The sequence below is a fragment of the Antechinus flavipes genome, chromosome 6, assembly GCF_016432865.1.
Source record: "Antechinus flavipes isolate AdamAnt ecotype Samford, QLD, Australia chromosome 6, AdamAnt_v2, whole genome shotgun sequence".
Lineage (NCBI taxonomy): Eukaryota > Metazoa > Chordata > Mammalia > Dasyuromorphia > Dasyuridae > Antechinus > Antechinus flavipes.
This window is the reverse complement of record NC_067403.1, coordinates 2,702,077-2,719,422: the sequence shown is the minus strand read 5'-3', so window position 1 is coordinate 2,719,422 and position 17,346 is coordinate 2,702,077. Positions and strand designations below refer to the sequence as shown.

General features: G+C 43.5%; 1 protein-coding gene across 2 annotated transcripts in view; it reads right to left on the bottom strand.

Annotated features, from left to right (window-relative positions):
• Positions 1-17,346, bottom strand: part of STX18 (syntaxin 18) — a 78,179-nt gene that overhangs the window by 28,791 nt on the left and 32,042 nt on the right. The window contains exon 1 of one of the 2 annotated variants that reach the window (XM_051967029.1): positions 1,485-1,645. The exons of the other annotated variant lie outside the window; for it this stretch is intronic. The gene's annotated coding sequence lies outside the window, so the exon portion shown is untranslated. Of the gene's footprint in view, positions 1-1,484; positions 1,646-17,346 lie in introns of those variants that run through there. 2 annotated transcript variants of the gene reach the window in all.

Sequence of the window (17,346 nt, the reverse complement as noted above, 5' to 3'; positions counted from 1 at the left end):
GCCCCTCCTGCCTCTAAGCAAGCAGTAAGTTTTCTTCTAAGTGCTCAGAATGCACCTGTTTTAAACAATTCTTTACAGACTTTTTTCTTAGGGAAATGACTTGGTTTTGAGAATGGGGTCATTTGCCCGATGTTAGTCTTTTGGCATCTCTCTCAGTCCATATAATTTCCTGAAGACTGGATCACAGTGTTATTGTCCCATTTGCAAGTTATTTCAATACTCTGGCAATTAGCCGAGTCATTTGCCGAGGTAGGTCATTTAGCCGAGAAGCAACTCGTTCAAACAGGTGAAGGGGTCTGCTTCAGAACTCCCTGTACAATGTACTTTCCCCCTTACCTAACCCGGTCCAAAGATGATGTACCTTGAGGGAGAGACTTGCAAAGGGTGACCTCTCTGACGTAGGAAGCTCTTGTCCCACTGGCGGAGGGTCTGGACAGGAGTGGGCCGGCGGGCTCGGCCCTAAGAGGCCAGGCTGACCTTCGGGCATGTCAGCAGCCATGTGAGAAGCCTTCAAAGGACCACGTGTGATTAGGATGAAGAAGACAGAGGGCCGGCTAGTGTGAATAGGAGGCTGTCTCAGAAAGGAAATGGCCTATTTAATCCATAGAAAAGCATGGGAGAAGGGTCTGAGGGGAGATGACACAAAACCCCCAGGATGATTCTGAAAGCTGTTATGAGGAAGTTGTCATTTGATGAACTGGAATGGGTAACATTTAATGTCGGGAGGCATTTAGGGTTAGAGTCGGGAGTCGGGAGTCGGGTTAGTATGCGGCTCCAAAGGGCAGAATGGATCAAATGGGGATCAATTATAAGCACACATGTTCAGGGGATGAAGCTTTCCAACCATCAAATTTAGACAAAGATGGAATGGGCTGCCCTGGAGATACAAGTATTCAAATAAAGGAGAGCCATTTTGGAGACATGTTAGAAGAGGGATTCCCACAGTAGATGGGAGTTTGAAATAATCTTTAAAGTCTCTTCAAATCTAAGAGCCACATTTCCTTTGAGCGGGTCACCAAATTTATTGAATATCTGGCTTCCCACCTCATCTTCTGTCTCCCAAGTTACTGATGATCTAACTGCCAGCTGTAATGGCCCCTTCTTGCAGATCTCTGCAGTCCGTCCCAGTATCATTGGCCATCGGCCTAGGGACGCTCTGCACCTTCCTAGCTTCCCCCATTTGGGATCCCCCAACTCTGGCCAGTGTCACCGGGCTCCCTGAGTCTTCTCTTCTCTCCCCTGGAGATCTCATCGGCTGGGATGCCCAGCCCTACACTGATGACTCTCCAATCTATTCTCTAGCCCTGGTCTCTGTGGCCCCTGGTCTTGCCTCTACAATTCCCTACTGGGCACGGCAAACGGGAAGTCCCATAGACGAAATTTAATGTGTCCAAAACTCAACCGGCGTCTGACCCTCAGAATCCCCCCAGTCATTCTCAACCTCACTCTTTCTCCCCTCCCCCCACAGGTTGCTCCAAACTTACCTTTGCGGCCTCTCTCACATACAAGCCCTTCTCTCCTCTGAGCTGCTGCCATTCCGGGAAAACTCTGTTCCCCTTAGACAGAGGAACTGAAGTGTCTATTACACCCAGGACCTGCCTTCTGAGTGAAATGTTAAGGCACAGCTATCACGTTAAGTGAGTTATTAGGGTTAATTAAAAGGTTTTTCCTAATATGAAGTTTCTTATATATTCTTTGCAACCCAGCTGGCTGCGCACGCGCGCAGGCACACACACACGCGCGCACACACTACACACACACGCGCACACACACACTACACACACACGCACGCAGGCACACACACACTACACACACGCACGCAGGCACACACACACTACACACACACGCACGCAGGCACACACACACTACACACACGCGCACACATACACACTACACACACACGCACGCAGGCACACACACACTACACACACACGCACACACACACTACACACACGCGCACACACACACTACACACACACGCACGCAGGCACACACACACTACACACACGCGCACACACACACTACACACACACGCACGCAGGCACACACACACTACACACGCGCGCACACACACACTACACACACGCACGCAGGCACACACACACTACACACACGCGCACACACACACACTACACACACGCACGCAGGCACACACACACTACACACACACGCACACACACACTACACACACACACTACACACACACGCACACACACACTACACACACACTACACACACACACACTACACACACACTACACACACACACTACACACACACACACTACACACACACACACTACACACACACGCCCGCACACACACACACTACACACACACACGCCCGCACACACACACACTACACACACACACGCCCGCACACACACACTACACACACGCGCGGGCGCGCACACACACACTACACACACACGCGCACACACACACACTACACACACATGCGCACACATACACGCCCGCACACACACACTACACACACACGCGCCCGCACACACACTACACACACACGCACGCACACACACACTACACACACGCGCACACACACACACTACACACACACACGCACACACACACTACACACACATGCGCACACACACACGCCCGCACACACACACTACACACACACGCGCCCGCACACACACACTACACACACACGCACGCACACACACACTACACACACGCGCACACACACACTACACACACACGCACGCACACACACATACACACACACACAGATTCGGGACAAGTTTTCCTTACAGAATGTCAGGGACAAAAGGCCCGCTGCGTTTCAAGCTCGGAGTTAGGCCCCGCACTCAAAGGCCTGGCCCTCTCCTTCAGGGCTGCAGCCCAAGTGTGAGAAGCAGCCATTTGCTGTTCAAGTTAAATACAACCCTTTGAAAGCATTAAATTGCAAACAGATTTTTCGAACCCAAAGCGCGGAGAGAAAGTCCTTTTTGTATGAGAGCCGCGCAGCCAGCAGGAGGAGGCTATTAGGCACTGGCTAAGAGTAACCCAAACAACAACAACAAACGCCAGGAGATGAGAGGAAGGTCGCGGATTAGATCCCTTCGAACTGCGCGCTGGGTAAATAAATCCCCGAGTCCTCAGGGCCAGCCGGGAAGCCAAAGAGACCATCTATCCCGGGGGGCTGCGAGCTGCGCCGTCCTTGCGGACCGACGCCAGCAGGTGGCGCCCTGGGCAGCCCGGAGCCGGCGCCGCCGCCACGTGACCCCGGGCCGGTTCCAGGGCCGCCCCTCCCGGGCGCGCACATTCGGCCCTTTTCTGCCGCAGTCCGGCCTCAGGCGGGCCAGGCCCGTCGGCGCGCTCCCGTAACCCGACTCCCCCGAGCAAGCGATCCCCGCGCCAGGGCCGGGGTGGCCCCGGAGACAGCCTGGCTGCCCCTAATCTCGCCATCAGACTGTCCCCTCGGGGACAGAGGCGACAGGCGAGCGGGGAGCCGGTGCGGCCGGCCTGCGTCCCGGGAAGCGCCCTGTCTGGGAGGCTGATAACTGGGGCACCGACAGCCCGGGAAGGAGGCGGCGCGGGCTTGGAAATTAGGTTTTACAGAAGAAAAAGTGACAGGGCTTTTGTGCTAAAGCCCCGAAAATGCTCGGGTTCGCCTGCGCGTGTCTCTCAGCTCCAAAAAGCGAGAAGAAACGGGTCTGGCTGCCAGAGTGGAGGCTCCCCGTCCTCCAGAACTGGGGTCTTCTTCAAAGCAAAGCGTGTCACAGAGGCCCAGAAACAGCTTTCTGTGGGCCTTGGTCTGTACCAGATGCCGGGTTCCGAAACATTGTTAGGCGTCCTGTTTTGAAAAGAATCGAAATGTAAAGTATGACGGTTTATAGATTGTGGGAAAGTGATATTAAACATTATTAGGTGAAACCAAACTACCTTGTTACTGCTAAATATTGAACAGCAAAGAACTCCCTCAAAGCCAGACAGCCCACAGAAAACCATGTGTCTGAGCAATTTCTGTTTTTGAAATGGGCTTCGTCTTTTTTGTTTTGCATCAGTGTGACTTTCCTTAGCCACAAAATTGTTTCTATGTAACAGTCTGGATTTTGACATGCTCGGCTCAGAGTTTGAAAGCCTGAAAACCTTGTGATTGTACTACATAACAAAAATTCCCCTATTAAAGCAGCTTTTCAGATGAGAAAAGATCGTGCTTTGAAACATAAACCAATGTTAAGGAATTTCACTTTATTGCTTTATACTGTTTTACTAACTGAATTTTCACCAACGCTTAGCATCATACTTTACTTTTCAGGAAATACCTTGTTAGCACAACAGATACATGAATTGAAATCTCACAATACTAAGAAAATCTCTGAAAATATAAACATAACTGCCACTTTTAAAAATAAGCGAACAAAAACTATACTTTGGGGTGTAATGTCTTCTATTATGTCAATATATTTTGAAAACTGATTTGAATTTCTAAACTCACAAGATGAACCTTACTGACACAATGTTAAAACAAAAAACTATTGAGTTCTGAAAAGGTTTTAAAATGTTTAATATGTACCATTTCAATACTGAGCCACTTACTTTTTAAACAAATTTAATACCTGCATACTTGCTAAGATTCTATATTAGAAATATATTTAATATTAATTATATCTGCTAACAAAATATGTATTTATATATACACATATATTTCAAAACGGTTATTAACAACAGAATAAGTAAAAACTGACTACTTATTTTGGGGAATAGTTTTAATCTTACTGACATTAAATTACATATTTTATGTTTTAGAATGACATAATAAAGAAATGTATATATCTTCTGTCTTGACAAAAAGAAAAGGGGCAATTTGAGAACCAAAGATCTCAATCAATTCTAGGCCTACACTGTAGATCTAACAGATGCTACTCAATTACAGCTCAGCTTCTCTTCCTTCTACATCTGCATTTTCTTCTCCATCAGAACTGTTAATAGAAAAACTAATAAACAATTACATTTGACTTTAATAAACCGTACCAATTTGTTTTTTTCAAGTTTATCATCAAGCTCTAATCACAACTTTCCCAAACATATTTATGCTTTCACACAATTGTCCAAAGTCTCCCTGACTAAAGTAAAAAGCCACAGAAATTGTGGGAAATGTTTCAGATGAAAGATAAAAGCAGCTTGGTTTAAATGTGCATTTGCAATAATCAATGTTTACTTCTGTTGTTCAAACACTCAGATTTACAGCACAGTCAATAACTGCATTAAACCTAATTTGCTTACATCCTTTAAAAAAGAGAGGTTTTTAGTTCTCAAAATCTAAACTAATTTAATGCAAAGCATTCATGGATTAGGAATGTTTTAAAATATGAGCATATTTAGTCTCAAGAGCATTAGATGTAATACTAAAGTTCTAACTTCCAAACCTTAGGTTGAATATTTCAGATTTGTATAATAAATTGAGAATACATTACTGAACCTAGTAACTACAATTACACTGCATGAAAATAAGTAAATAGAATCAATACTGCAGAGTGGAAAGAAGAAATTACTAATTAAATTAACTAATTAAATTTAGTTCTAAGGGTTTTTTTCCCCCCTATATTCTGGATACCATTTTTGGTAGACTTATTCAATACTACTTAGAAAACATTCACTGTGTGTGTTTTCAAATACTCTGTTGGCCAAGGTCATTTCTAAGGTCTCTGATAAAGCATATAAATGAAACGATAGCATTTAAAACTGGATGTAGAATTTTGTCTCAGAAAAAGAATCAAATAAATAATACTCTTCAGGTAATGATACAAAGGGAAAGGTATCTAAAGAAATAAATTCTTTCCCCCCGAAACATGGGCACATCAGAGAATAAAATAAAAGTCTCTCCAGAAGAGAGTCTGGTTTTGAAGAAATGTCCTACTCCAGTCTCTCTGCCATGAATCCCATTTCATTTTTTAAAAATGAGGTCTATTTCCTGTAATTTTGGATATTTTCGGGTACAATTATTTTACATTTTTATAATGCCTTGGGGGTATCATTACAAATATTTTTATGTACTTAAACATAGGAAAGTAAAATTAAGTAATAACTTCTCTTAAAGGGGAGCTGTCAACTCTCTCCTGAACAGCAAATCTTTTTTTAAAAGCAATCTAGAGATTTATATCCCTAGTAACCATAGAAATTAATCTTAAGCTTAAGGAAAAAAATTGCATAAAATGCTCTTTATTTAATTAAAATCAGAGCACTGCTATTACAAATAAGGACCTTCTTTTAGACAGAAAGAACCTTTCATAATAGCAGTTTTTTTTTTAACTTAAGATACCACCTCTTATGGCAAATGAACCAATCTAACTACTAATTCCAATCAAATACAACTTTCTGTGTACAAAAAATTAGAGTGTTTTGTAAATAAGTAAACTTAAAAAAATCATTCACTTAATTTTTTTTATAAGTTCACTCAAGCAATAAGAACAAAGCAGGGATCAGACAATAATAAAATCAAACCTACATGCTTATTCACTGTATGTAAAAATGAATAGAAAAAAGGAACAGCAAGAAATGAGTTAACCAGCAGCAACTTTATGCCACCATGATAAGAACTAATGGGAAAACCAGAATTATTTTTATTAGTAAAAGGCATTACAAGTTGATATAATGCTACACACATTAAGGTCTTGTTGCATGTAATAACTCAAATTATATGTTTGTTGACCGTTATTTTTCAATCCACAAATGCTGAAAGCCATATCTAAAATACTGCACTTTTACAAAAAGTTATTTGGCCCAGTGTTTCCCATGAAAAGAAACATTTTAGTCATAAAAATCCTCCAGAGAAATGGTAAGAAAAAACAGTATTGTTTAATGTTGCCATATTATTATAAGCATTTTAAATGAACATACACACGGGTGTATGCACACACACAAACACATTCATTGGATGATGAAACTAAACTTTTCAAAAGAAGAGATAAATTTTTAAGAGGGCAGAGATTTCTACTTCTATTTTATAAATTTCAGTGTTTCATAAACCAGATTTAAAATGTATATTTTCAGGTTCCATGTGCATTCTACATATTAAAAGAAACTTCTATTTTATAATTCTCTGGGAAATGGTATGAAAATAGTGAAAAGTTCAGCTAAGTGCCTATTAAGGAAACTCATGTACAAATCACCCTGTAAAATCAAATATTCAACACCCAATAAAAAATTACAAATCCAGAATAAAGGGGGTAATTATGGGCTTTCTTCATTTGGGGCAAAATCATCACCTTTTAAAAAGTCTGACCTTTAAAGCTCCTTACTCTTCTCATTTGTATAGGGGCACATCTGAGATTAAAAGAAAGCTACATAGTAAAAAACGATAAAGATGCATCATCAGATAACATCACAAACTTAAGTTTACTCTTTAAATTTAGATCCATATCCAACAATGAAAATATTTATCAAGTACTTATGGTACAATAAATTGAGAGAAAACATAATTACAATAATGTGAAGCTTTACTATATTCAAAGAATTATATATACTATAAATATTTTAGTTTTTATTCATCAATTAAGTCCTTGAAAAATTTTCTTCAGAGCTAAATTGGATCTTTTAGGTCAAGCACCAAAATATTTTTTCCCAGGCAAATCTTAAATTCTCATAATCAGATCAGATCTTTTCCTTAGCCATAACTATGAGAATCAGAATTCTAAGGCAGGGGAGGAAAAAAGGAGGAAGAGCTTCAAAAGTTCAATAGTTCAACTTCCTCATCTTAATGGATAATAAACTCTGAGAGGTTATGATTTGCTGGAGGTTAAAAAGAGGAAAGGTCAAAATTAGAAGGAGAACTCTTAATTTTCAGTCTAGCACACACAATGATGGTTTCCCTATACCCCAAATGGGCAATTCTGTACTCCCTTCATAACGTTTCAATAGAGACCTTTTCACTACTTAACTAAAATTACTTACATTATAGGGGCATCAATTATAAAATGTTTTACTTCATTCATAGTAAAACAATACAAAATAGACTTTTAAAAAATAACATTTGTGATCACAACAAATGGAATTCTATGCTGAGAACACCCATCAGTGAGCTGGACAAATGACAAACCATTGGCAACATAACCACCCACCTCCCTCTCCCAAGGAGATTAGAATCAAGGGAAGCGCAGAGACCACGTGGCTCAACCTGGTTATTCTGGAGAAGGACGCTTCAATGAACCAAAGACACCAAAGTTCAAGTGCTCTGAAGGGCCTAACGTTGGCCATGATGGGAAAAGACTGGAAGCTAGGCCCCACGGAGCTTAAGCTTCCCCTTCCTGCTCTTCACCAGGAGGTAATTCAACATCAGGCAAAAGCCTCCGCTGAGCCTGTCATACTCTAGAGCACGTTTCACAAAGGAACTCCCAAAGCAGAATCTGGGTGCTCAAGGGGACATTGAACATCGACTAGAAGGCCAATATTGCCTTGTGGTCATGGTTTATGACAGTTCTTGCTTCTTTTGTCCAAGTGATCAGGATTACTTATCTTATGACATCAGCAATTAAGTGGCCAATCCTCAACATAGACTTCAATTATTTATGGGTAGTTCCTATGTGCAAGGGACTGTGGAGAATCCTGAACAGGGCACCACTGCCCCCCGAAACTGGAAATGAAGGATTTTTTTAAGCCCCTCTCCAAAATTAATAAAAAAGCGTAAAAATAAACGGGCCAACCACTGAGGTTCCTAATCAGTCCTTTATCAGCGTGTCACCAACAAGGGCTTCCATGGATGGATTTCCCCTGAAGCCAGCTTGGGGCCTGGGCTGAAAGGAGTCTACACAAGCATGCTTCAGGCAATGTTGGGCCCAAACGGAAGGGAGATGGTCAGAACAGTGTGGAAAAGAAATTCTGAGATTCCAATTGTAATTTTCTCTGGTTTGGTTTTCTTGGGGTCTTTGGGAGCAGCTTTGTTTCAGTTCAGTAATCACCACGTGAGTAGCCAGGTGTTAAATTCCAAATCCTTTATTGTCTCCTTCACTTGGGGCTCGGCTAGTTTTCTGGAGGCCTACCTCTCTCCTTGGTTCTGAGAGCTTGAGCTCCCACCTGCCTTCTCTGGCTTCTGAATCTCCCCGACTGAATCTTGGCTGAGGCTTCTCCCTTATATACCCCACACTGAGTATAAACCAATCATTATATCACTAGGAACCCATTATTTGTTGGAGGATTAAATAGATGCTAAACTAGATTTAACCATTGTCCCCTCAATTCCACTTGGTACCTTGCTTCAAGTCCTGGCCCATAACATCTTGTAGGATTGATTTAATCATAGTGAACTAGGCTAAATTAGATAACTATTGTCTCTATCAATTCCACTGACTTAGTACCTTGTAAGAATCCTTTGTTTCAAGTTCAGAGTTCTGGTCCATTACACCAATAGCTGGAAATGATGGGAATGCCAGGCTTGGGCCATCCCCGGCCTGAGGATCGGTACCCAGGAGCTCCAATCATCTCTCTTCCCCCTCCAATATCAGATGAGGACCGGACCACAGCCACTTACTTGTGGGAGCCTCTGCCAGTGCAGATGGCGCTTCTCGGTCTCGCCGGAACTGGGCAGAGGGTCCCAGAACACCACTGCCCGCCCGAGTCTTGCACCCCGTGCTGCCTCTTGGGCAACCTGGTGATCTCGGACTCTTCTCTGGTGATGAGTAACCTTGACATCTTATATCGCTGACACGTTTTGCAATGATGCTTAACTTTTATATTACTGTGAGTCCGTGAGGGCAAGGAGTATATCTTCTATTTAATATTCTTCATGATGATCTTGACCAGTCTTCCTTCCTCTGGGACTGGAGAGTCCACAATTTTCCTTGTAACCTGTACAGACCTCAGTTCCTAATAGGTAAAATAAGGGAGCTGGATGGACTAGTTTCCCGGAGGCCCCTTCTAGCTCTAAATCGGTGCTAGCAGCAACTCTTCCTTAGGGAATTCCTCCTAATTGTTAGTCCTCGACGAAGAAATTCCTTCTTGAAAATATCACTTTCCTCTAGTTCTTTTCCCTGTGAAGTATTTTAGTTACATCCCTAAGAAATCATACTTCATTCAAATAAAATGTCTCTTGGGTTTATTTTCTCCAGATTAAATCATCTTTACCATTTCCATTGACCACTTTCCCACAGATTCTTTTTCCTAAGCTTTTATTCTTTGCTCTCCCTTCCACACTTCGGCTTTTTCCCAGACATGCAGCCGAAAAGAGGACCCCATTCTATTCTCAGCCCAAGAAATACTAGTTGTAGCAGAAAGACCTGTTTCAATACTTTACCCGATTTGCTGAAGCAACAAGGTACCCTGTGAGACAGACTGGGGGCAACGTCAAATTCCCACTCCTGCCTTTCTCCAGGCACTGGAGGGAGAGGGGGAAGGCCAGGCCCCTGACCCCAAGAGCCCCTTCCCCTCCTCCCCTAACCTTTAGCCCAGCACCTGAGGAGAGGGTTTCCCCATTCTGTATGACCTGCCAGGCTCTGCTTCAGGCCCTAAGGAGGGGAGGGGGTCTGTCCCAAGGGGGTGGGAGTGTCGGAGGCGGCCTTCCAGCCCCCTTTGCTGCCCATTGAGTGTCACCAGCAAAGGTGGGCAGGTGGGCCAAGTCTGGATCAGCAGTAGTGTCCACTGAGGGAGGGGCCAGTCGGGCCTTCCACAATGGCATCCTGGGGACTCAGTCACACCTGAGAAACATCTGGTACCTCAAAGTACGAAAATAAAAACTCAGACTGGGAGAAAAAGGGGATTTTGTGAACTTTAGGGCCACCCAATGACAAGAATGGCCAATTCATCACAAAATGGACAAGTTAAAAAAATTCCAAATGTCTTCAGAAATATAGTAGGGGGACAGCTGCCATCTAGCTAAGCCCTGAAGTCAGGAGGACATGAGTTCAAATTTGATTTCAGACACTTAGCACTTCCTAGCTGTGTGACCCTGGGCAAGTCACTTAATCCTAATTGCTTTAAGGGAAAAAAAAGAAAGAAAAGAAATATAGTAGGGATTGTGATTGAGTATGTTATGTACAGCTTTTGAAGTACAAAAGTTCTTTCCTATGACTAGAGACCAAAAGGGATGGATGCTTTTCAAGTACAAGAACCAAACACAGCCAGGTTTCACTTTGTGAATTCAGACATATGTTAAATGTTAGGAAAAAGTTAATTAAAAAAAAAAGAAGAAGAAGAAGAAGAAGAAGAAGAAAGAGCACTTAAGTAGAAAAATGCATGATTTCTTCCTGACTCCTTTGGTGGAAATAGAAGGGAACTCAGTGAAGAGCCCCAAACGCCAGAAGCCGGTGATTCTCCGATACCCTGACACACAGACCACAAAAGGTAGCAGGCTTGCAGGGCCACACAAAAGCTCCAATTCCACAGGTTTAGTCATTCCTTTAAAATTTCACAAAATCTCAGAGCTTGGCTTTTCAATATTCAATATGAAGAAAAATTAGCAATAACTGTTCCATTTTATTCATATTTCTCTAAGTAGATTTCCTATTATAATCTAGCTGCAAATTTTTCAAGTATTACTATACTAGAATGGACACGTTATACACACAGTCTGTGGTCTACACTGCGTTTCCATTTGACCATATTGGAAGTAGGAAGGGATCTTGGAAATCTTGAAGGATCAAGTAACCTTTAAGTTGCATCTTCCTGTTAAGCTTGATCTCAGTCACCATTTCTTGAGGTTCCCCCCATTTTCCCCACACACAGGATGTTAGATCTCTATGACAATGAGCAATCAGGTCACTTTCCTAGAGTTTTGATCTGATCTTAACCACTTTCCCACTATCTTTTTCTCCTCTTTATCTCCTATTTCTATATTTACTTCTGTATAGAATCTTCAGCTCTTTGGAAGTAAATTCTAAAGTCAAAGAGAAAAAAAATAAAAAAGATCAAGCTATTCACAATTTTTAATGCTGTTTGATTGATAACTTTTTTCCATCATTTTCATTTCCAGATAGATGTGCTTTTCTTTCCTCAACCCCTTTCTTTTGTTAAAGATTAAAAGAGCAATAACCCACTTAACAAAAACTAAGCTTTACATCAATTATGTCTGACAGCACACAGTTATACATCTAGTAGTGATGTTATCTTAGAATTAGCAACTATCTTAAATCCTTTACCAGGCTTAAACGCGAAACTGCTATGATTACTACAGCTACAAAGATTGATGGGTTTGAGCCATTTTTTTTTACACTAAATAAATAACTTGCTGAACCGGTTGTGAAACAGCCAAGTGCTCGACTAAAAATGCACCAACCCTAAAAGCTTAATAAGCACAAAGACCAGATTCTTGACATAGTTGCAGAGAATGTGGGGGAGGCAGCGGCTTATGGAGCTTTGCAGCGAGGTGGTAAGAAGATGCCTTGATACTGCCATGACAAATTAGACTGTTGGAAAAGAAGAACTAAATGAAAATACCAAACCAAAGCAGGGTTTGGCTCACTAATGTTTCACACAAAAAATGAATGTGAAGAAGCCCAAGTTTTAGTCAGATTTTTTTCCTTTTGGTTCTAGTTACAGTTTCCTTACCCAATTTACCGTCTAAATGTGATCATGAGAATGGAGGGGAAAGAAGCTATGACGCCTGTTCAGATACAACCCAAGCAGCCTGGTTCTTTCCTTGTGGCTCCTCCACAGAAATGAAACCTTAGATTTTGGGGGAGAACTCCCACTTTCCACCAGCTTCTTTATTCGTTTGGATCCTCTCCACGTGGCCCCCGTACCATTCTGCTTCCTTCGGGGGACTGCCTTCCCATGCCCCAGCTCCTTCAAGCAGGCACCATCTTGCTTTTCCTTCTCTGCATCCCTAGCACTGGGCCCAGTGACTACAAACTAACAGTTTAATAAAATCAAATGCATCCCATACTAGTGTCCAACTCTTCCCGGAATGGAAGGTACCAAGAAGAAAGGAAAAAGTCGGGCCCGGAATTCTGTGAGAGGCTTTCCGAAAACAGCTTGATGTCCCAGAACCACTGAGTAGCCCGAGAACACTGGAAGTCCGGGCGCTGACTACAAAAAGCGCGGATCTTCGGGGCTCTCTTCCAGAAAAAAGTCACGTCAGCATCACGCGTAGCCATTGACACAACTCTATTCAGCAGGTCTCCAACTGTTAACATTGAGGAAGGTGGACGGACTCTCGCCCAAGTATCGGTGAGGTTAACTCGTAGAGGGAGGCGCTGATCCCCGGCCAGCCACCGGGAGCACCCCCCTGCCCACGGTGGAACTGGAGGCAATGAGGCACTTCTGTTGACCAGGGGACAGCCAGGGAAAATGCCCGAGGGAACGGGCAGATGCTGGAGGCACCAACTATCACCAAGAGGCTTCTGTGCTAGAGCCTGGAGGGTCTGAGGGCCCAGGTGTGAGGGGCTGAGAGCCCACCCCGGGGATGGCCCTGGTGGGGAGCATTGGAGAAGCACCCAGGCTGCAAGCTTCAGCAACAGAACAAGAGTAATCAGGGAGTCAGGAAGAGGGGAGCATTCGGGGGAGATGATGACCAACTTTGAATCCAGGACACTGAGGCTGTCTACATCAGTACTTCTGAAGCTTTTTCCCCACAGAGTTTGAAGTGACCCCAGATACACAGGTATGTAAAGCAGATGTACAAATCAAACCCCCACAAACCACAACTTAAAGACGCTCCAATGGGTGCACTGATGAGATCCCCAAGGGAAACCATGTAGAGGGAAAAGGACAGGGGGCAGGATGGAGCAGGTCCGCGGTGGCGAAAATTCATGAAAGAAAACCCGAGTTTGGCCACGGCAGAAAGCAGACACTGACCGCACCGAAGGGGGCCGAGGGAGGGTGGGCAGAGCTGGGGGTGGCTGCCAGGGAGGGGGTCTAAGGCTCGGGTCAAAGGGAGCTTCCCTGGCAATGTTGCCAATATGGCCCTGGGTTGCCTCACGGGACTAAGGACCCCTCACAAGAGCTGGCTCTCGGTCCAGAGAGCACCATGCAAGGCTGGAGTCTTGACTACAACAAGAAGTGGAAAGTCAGGACCTGTGGGCCCCAAAGGCACAGCATCCGAGAAGCCCTCAAACCACCCCCCCTCCAGCACAATGTCCAACAAAAACCAAAAAGAACCTCTGAAGAACACAGGGGCCCAAAGGCTCCCTCAACCCTTGTAGCTGGGGGGCCTGGGCAGTCACTGCAGGTGATGGTGACCCAAAGAACAAAGAACAGTCCTCATGAGGATAGCAACAGGTCCTCCTCACATGTCAGCCGACAACCTGTACCCCAATAATCTAGGGTGAGGGTGGGGAGGGCACACCGGCAATTGGGAGGCTAAAAGGCCATGAACTCAGAAAGAGAACAGTTTTTGAGAAGCAGGAAAAAATCCTGGACCCAGGAAAAAGCTTGGGCAAAAGCGGGAAGATCACCAAAGGAAGAGCACGAAGATGTGGCAAGAACCTAAAAGTATGTGAGAGGGTGAAGCCTTTGGCCGAAAACAGAGGCTGGGGCTGGAAAGGGACAAGTGCATGGGCTGCCGCTTCCTGCTGCTGATGACCTTCAAGCAACGGGCGATCAGAAAAGGATCTTGGCCCCTCACCCAGGGGTCCGATCACTGCTGCACCCCCAGGATTTAATGAAATATAGACTAATTCTATAGCTCTACTGTTACAGTGTGTTGGGGGGTTATTTTAATTAGAGGGAGATGCCGAAACATGTCACAATTCTGAACTATTGTGAATTTACTAAAAGCATTCCCATAATCTATTTCCAGACCCACCTTTTCCCTTGGAAAACATTTCATGTCAAACTTACAACAGCAGTTTCTTTAGAATTATTCCTATAAAGCCTCTAAATTGAGACACAGCTCTAAGTTATACCTTGTGCAAAGGAAAACCATAATTGCATTTAGTGAAAGACCAACCAAAATCAAGACACAGAATCTCAAGCAAATACTCTTTGCAATGAAAGCAGAAAAAGAAATGACGCTAGTACCAAATCATTTATCTGAAATCGTGGAGTGGAATTTGAGGGTGTATGAGAATGTATGGGTTTAACAACAACAACCAAAAAAAAACATACTTTGATCAAAACAGCATTTTAGTCACATATTTCAACTCAACACATGATTGTGTAAGGGCCCAACAAAAAAGCAGCACCAATGATAAAAAATACCAAAAAACCCAACTCTGTCCTTAAAGCGCTTTCAATTCATTTGTTCAACAAAATTGTTTGAAATGTCTGCTTGCCAGTTAGTTTCATTTAGATCTGTCTCTTCCTATGAGTGACCGGGAGCAAGTTCTCCCACAAGCAGTTTTCGGACACCTGCTTGGTGCTGGGCTTCCCAGGGATTTTAAGACTTGCCAGACCCTGGGAGGAGGAAGAGATATGAAGGAGAGCATTCCAAGCTCGGAGGAGATGAACACTGTCATTATTATTTGGAAAACTGCTCCTATCTCAGACCATTTATGTTTGGGGAAAAAGCTCTGGAGACCAATATCTGCGTCAGTTTTCAGTGTATTTTGGATATGAGAGCTCTGATGAAAACATTTTTTTATTCCTATCATTTTTCTCCTAATTCTATCTTGACAAACTTTGTTCATCCAAAATTATTTTTATGTAGTCAAAACCATCTATTTTATCTTTTATGATCTCCCTACCAGCTGTGTGGTTAAGAATTTTCTACCCCAGCCAGAGTTTTGAAAGGTCTCTGGAATTGTTTTTATGCAATGTGCCTGGCATACAGCAGGAACTAAATAAATACTCATTTCTTTTGTCCTTACTGGACTATATAGTGCAAAATACTGGTCTAAACATAATTTCTACTGAACTTGTTCTTTGTTCCCCCCAGCAATTTTTGTCAAAAAGCAAGTCTTTACTTCAGTAATTTATATTTTGGTGATTTTTAAACAGTGTATCAAATACTGAAGAAAGATGTACTATCTTATTTATTGCTTATTTAGTCCGAGCTATATTTTTGTTTCTTACTCCATCTTAAATAGTTTTTGGTAATTTACTGCTTTATAATACATTTTGTTCCTCTGACCTGTACATTTTTTCCCTCAGTTTTCCTTAAGATTCTAGATCCTTTCTTAATTCAAACTAAATTTTTTTCATTTAAAAAAAGCAGTCCCTTAGTAGATCGATTGGCAAAGCAGTCAAAATGCAAATTGATTTAAGCAATATTATCATTTTTATTATATTGGAATATTCCAACTTTTAGCAGTAAAACTAGCTTCAAAAGCATTTATTTTATAGTAGCATTAATCTAGATCTCATACATTTAAATTATTTTAAGTGAATTTCTTTGTAGTGGTTTATTCCTGGCCTTTTTTAATGGTAGAGAATGGAGATTTTAGGGAGCTACTCAAGGTGATTTAAGGAGGAAGGTATGGAGGAGTGTAGGTGTGAAATGATTGGCTAATAGAAGGTTCCTCCGGCAGCTTTGTAGAGGATGATCAGAGGGGGGAACTTCTTCAGAAGAGAAACCAAGGGAAAGGTTGATGCGGCAGCGCTGCCACGAGGGGTCAGGATCTGCGCCCGGTCTTGGAGGTGCCGTGAAGCTGGGAGCGACAATGCCGGTGGGCAGACTGGAAACGAAGCCTGAGTTTAAGCCAGGGCCAGAGCCAACAGTGCAAGTCTGGGGGACTCCGAGGATGGGGGCGCCTTTGCAGCAACCACGAAGCCCAGAAGAGGGAACAGTCGCGTTTGGCGTAGTGACTTTGAAATGACTGTGGGATGTCCAAGAGGAGTTGGGCCGCAATTAGAACTCAGGAGAGAGAGCAGAGCTGGACATCATCTCCATAGAGATGACAACTGAACCCATGGGAGCTGATGAGCTCCTGGAGGAAACTAAAAGGGCCCCAGAGTCTAGTCCTAGGGACCCCCCAACTGTGAGTGTCAGCCACACAGACTGACTGGCTGCAAAGGGCCCTGGGGCCTTGGGGGACTTATCCCTGAAAGACAGTCCAGGTGCCCCCGGCACAGAGCCTGTGCCAAGTCCCGTGCCACTCTCAGGTGTATTCCAAGCCCCTTCTCCAAACCCCTTCTCGTTGCCTCCCTGCTCCTGGTCCGGCTTCCCGGTGACCCAATGGCTTCGGATTGTCTCCCCTCCTGGAGGCCGAGCCTGGTGACTTCTTGACTCCTGGAAATGGTTTCTCCCTTCATCGATGATAACAGAACTTTATGCCATATAGAGAGATACTTGTCTGTGTACTTCTTATTATCCCACATCATAAGCCCTCAGAACACAGGAACTCCATAATTCTGTGACTTTCCCATGTCTCACTACAGGTGCTTGATCAATATATGTTGAGTTAATAAATAAACCAAAGGAAGCTCAGTGCAAGGGAGAAAAGGAAGTCAGAACAGCGTTGGGAAATGATGGAAAACTCACTCAGAGCCTTAAGATTCAGCTCCAGCCCCAC